The sequence below is a fragment of the Conger conger genome, chromosome 1, assembly GCF_963514075.1.
Source record: "Conger conger chromosome 1, fConCon1.1, whole genome shotgun sequence".
In the NCBI taxonomy this organism is placed as follows: domain Eukaryota; kingdom Metazoa; phylum Chordata; class Actinopteri; order Anguilliformes; family Congridae; genus Conger; species Conger conger.
The window spans coordinates 71370101-71375117 of NC_083760.1; positions in this window are offsets into that span (position 1 = coordinate 71370101).

Sequence of the window (5017 nt, forward strand, 5' to 3'; positions counted from 1 at the left end):
TCCAATCCAAACTGACTGCGCTCCGCTTCCTATTGGCTGCCAGTCTCTTTGACTGGATCGGATTTCTGACTGTCAATCACCCGTTTTTTTGTTGTTAAATGTCGAGGTTCCTAAATGGCGTTTGAGACAAGCGGTTGCCTACAAAGTAATCTAGCTTCTAATATCGCTAGAATATGTGTACTTTAAAATTACACTACTTATTTTCCAATAAAAAATGTAGGCTGTAAGAAACATGAAACTGCCTTGTACACTACTTGTATTTACTTCATTACTTATTTTAAATCGAACAATCAATTTAAAAAAATTGTGTTTACAAAACGAATAGTTCATTAGGTGTTGAAAATTGCTGTGATTGTGTTTTATTATGTAGACCTACAGCACTGTTTGCATTATTCTTTATCTTAGCAAAAAAAAACGCTTAGGCCTATTCTAAAGTGCCATATTCCGAAGAGTCCTAGCGTGAAGCCAGGTGTCTCTTACGGGCTGTGTCCCATTGGACTAACCTAAAACTGAATTCTATAACAACTGGCTAGATACAGTACACGATCATTGATGTGCAGGTTAGCTTTGCTTGGAAAATAATGATGATTAAATTGTATTGGTACGAGAAAGAAGAGCAATTAGAAGAGGTGCATAATATTTTACATTGAATTAAATTATTAGTGGTGATTTATAAGTCATAAAAGTATTTGCATGGGTATTTTCAAATCTATTTACACTGAAGGTTGTCCTTGACTCTTACATTTCTGTAGAAATCTGCATTGGGTGCATTCTGTCGGCCTAAAATGTATATGCATTTGCATAAGTAAAGTACTATAACTAGATACAAACACACAGACCAATAAAAATGTTGATACACAATGTTCTAATTGATGTTATAAATATAATGTTTCAATAAGGCTTTGTTTTGTATATGTAATGTCATATAATGTCAGCAATAAACAAAGACTACATCTTAGAGAAAAGGTATGGCACCCATTCTGAGACATTGATGACAATGTATCATGAAACTTTAAGTTAAGATTTAAATGATTCACTGGCACTCAATTAAACTCCCAAGAGGCCTGAATGACGCAGGTCAAGTGAAGTTGTACCCATGACACCTACTGAAAGAGTACACAATCTCCAGTCCCAGCACTTTATTTTCCATGAGACTGGATGACTCCCATCACTGAACAAAGTACAATAGTAAAAACATGTAGAATCTGGACTTTCATTTTTTAAATGTCTATACCCCCCAAAAAAGCATGAAGCAAATTATGCTAGTAAAAAGGAAGATATCTGCATTAGTCCTTACATGTGGTCTGGAATGTTGGGTCTATTGAATGTCTATGAATGTCTATGAAGGGCATGTATTTATGAAGGTCATAACCTGGTCAAGTTACCTTTCACTTTCATGAACAAAACAAAATGTAAAAAATGAGCTAACATGGTGTGGCAGCACCAGTTTCCCACTTGAGTATATCTACTGTATAAAAGCTTAACTCCTGTTGTAAGCTGCTTTACATGAGAGTGTGTGTCCTTCACTTGTCAACAACAACCAGTCATATCCTGTCCCACTAGACTGTGAGCAGAAGTGACAGCAACGTGGAGCACTGGGGAGGGTCAAAGGTTCGGGCATGAGATGCAAAGGAAAAGCTTGCATTTCAATCAAATAAAGTATTTTATTCTTGTTGTAAACAATTCAGTTAAAACTGGTAAGCTTCCAAGCAGCCAATACATTACAATAATGTACTATACATAACAGTACATTGCATTATACAGAAAGCCAATCCAGTTAGGAAAAATCAAATACAACCCCACTGTACATTTACAGTAATTATAAAACACATTTCACGGTTAAATCAATAGGTGATTTCTGAGAACAGGAGAGGACAAAGGCAATCAGCCAGTTAGTTTAGAATCTTCATAATGTGCATACAAATGACTTTAGAACTGTATTTAACACATAGACAGTATGGCTTCACCATGCACACATATAGTGTAAAACAATACATAGAACACAGACAATTCTTCAAAATGTGTTATTAAATTGAAGTACCAAAGTATAAAAAATAGCACATTGTGGCAAATGTTATTCCAGTAGCAAATCCTGTTAGGATTTAGTCATAAAGGATATCTTCATAATTTCGTCTTTGGTGAACATGATATTCTTTTGAACCCAGACTGGTTTATGTTTCCAACTGGTCTCGTGTATTCAATAAACACTGTAGATGGGAGTAAATGCATGTTTAGCTGTAAAAATTGTCTCATATTCACAGCTTCCCAGTTTATATTTATACATTCATCTATCAATTTTATTTTCATTCATTCATTCAATCATTCATTCAATTATTTAATCTTTATTAAAAACAAGATTCTAAGGATGAATCTAAATACTGTATGTTTGTTTACATAATGTAATCAAATGTTTATATATGGTAAAACAATGGGGAAAAAAAAACATTATCCGGTAATATATGAACAATAAATCAAATGTGTGCTGCCATCAAAATAAATATTTGATATAATAATATGGAGAGACATACTGCAGTCAGAACCATTGGCATGTATCATCTAGACAAAACAATTTTTTGAGCAAAAGTAAACCATATTAAATTCCTGCAAAATGTTTTAACAAGCCAAAAAACACCAAAACAGGTACTGACAACATTATATATGAGGGCCAATTTGAAACCGATTTCACAACTTAATCTTGGAAATGCCACCACGTTGATAGCTGCCACTTATTTTAAGCAATAATTGGTGCATTCTCAAGATGTTCATGCAAATTCATATTCTAAGAAGGATATAGACAATATAATCAATTCTGAAACCTCACAACTGTTACACATAACAGCTATAGGAGTTAGCAGTTAGCGTGATCACAGTATAACATCCTGAGGAGGGCATTCACTCTATCTATAAAGGTGATTCATCCTTAACATTGAGTGGAGAAAAAGTACTGTTTAAAAACAAAATCTTCCAATTATTTACTCAAAGTAAAGGACAAAGTGGTATAATGGCTAGACGGAATGCACCCCTCTTTTTCCACCACGTTGCATTGTGCTTACATGCATGGACTAGCATAAAATACTCGTAATCAAGCTGTCATGAGTACTAAACATTTTAGTTACCCCGTGTTTTGTGGTAATTGTTGCTAATGTTTGCTATTTGTTCAATGTATCAGGTTTGTGATTTAAGCAAGAATGGTAAATTATGCTGTCTGATTGTGACAGCTTCTGAGGGAGCCATTTGCATGGAGAGCACTGAGCCAAGACGTGCAGTAATGGGGGAGGGGGAGTGGGAGGGGGGTGTGGTCGGGGTTCAGGGAGCAACCTTTCCTCCAACTCCCGAAACCTCAGCCAGGACGCAGAGTCCTAACCTATGAATCAGATCTAGTTCAAGCATGTTAACTCAAAAATGTGATTTAGACTTGAACTTCAAAGGTGCCTGTGAGTATATACGGTCACTTGGCCAGTATTGAGGGTGACTATGCTGTAGAGTGAACAGAAAAAGACCTGGAGAAAAGCAGCGAACAAAGCACTGTACCATTGAAGGTTAAAAAGCATTATGCTGGCTGTGCTGTGTTCTGTATATGCTGTAGGCAATCATGCAAATTGCATAATTTAATGCATGCAGATCAGTCAATCACTGCCATCCCTGAAGCTCTAGGTCCTCTGCCACTTATGGCACTTTTTCACATAACACACTAGCTCAAAGTCATAGTTTTTACTACTTCAATATATATATTCAAGTCATGAAATGGTTTCTTTGAGCTATTTATGCGAGCACAACCTCCTCCTCCTTTTGTATTTCCAAATACATACATATCGTAAAAGAATAAAAGCTCCAACAGAACAGAAATTCCAACTTCAGTCCTCCAGACACAAGAAATCCATCCTATTAATAATATTATGATATATACTCCATCTAAGATCACATTTTATCATTCATAAAAGGTTCTGGAATAAGTATGTACAGCTACATTTGTTTGTGGTGTTTGGAAATGCATGACATTCTGTAGGGATACCCAACACTATATTATCATTCAATAAATGTGCAGTATCTCCTTTGCCAAAAACAGCATGTTTGACTTCAAAGTCAAACTAATGTTAAGGTGGTTATTATATCAGAAATAAAAACGGGGAATGATTTTGAAATACTATAAAGCCACATAAATTTGTGCTCCAGCACATTTAATCAGACATACTGTAAGCTCTACTAAAAGGCAACAAGGTTTATTCTTAAAAATGGATATCAGATTATGCATTAGCAAGAATTAATGCTTCAACATGCAATATGAGATCCATTGTATACAAAGAGACAATACTGTACTAAAGAGCAGAAATCTCCATTGGCCAACACTTGCATTCACAGTAAGGTACCTGACATGACTTTTGAATGCTCTGATAAAGTAAGACTGAAACCTGCTGGAAATGCAGTCAGACTATACGGGCAAAAGAGACATCCCTAGTAGAGAAAATTTTAAGTCCAAATCCAAGCATATGCAGAAAAGTAAGAGAAACAGAGTTCCAGGGCAGTTTAACCAAGGCAGGCTCTTTTGCACTAAACACCCACGGCTGGCTGCTGACCAGAAGCTCTTAACATTCCTGGTTCCTATCCTCTCCCTCTCCTTTGGAAAGTTTCAGCCCATAAACAGAACTTCTTGTCCGTCCTTCACACTTAAAAGAATGCAAACATCGACTTTTCATCATAAACAAATACAGACGGAATGACTAAAATACACATAAACAATCCGGATATGTTTCATTCCACCAGGCTGATTTTCTATTTTGTTGGCAGTGTGCTCTGATGTGAGCGAGCTCCCTGTGCTAAGAGAGGATCTGTGTGTATGTGTGTGTGTGTGCGTGTGTGTATGTGTGCACAAACATGCATACAAACATGCATACACGTTTCTGTTTAAGGGTAACATGGCCTCTACCCTTCTTTGCCTTACACCAAGGAAAATTGAATGGCAGGGCACAGCACCCTTACCCTTTACCTCATGTTTAGGTAAATAAGACCGCAAGATGCA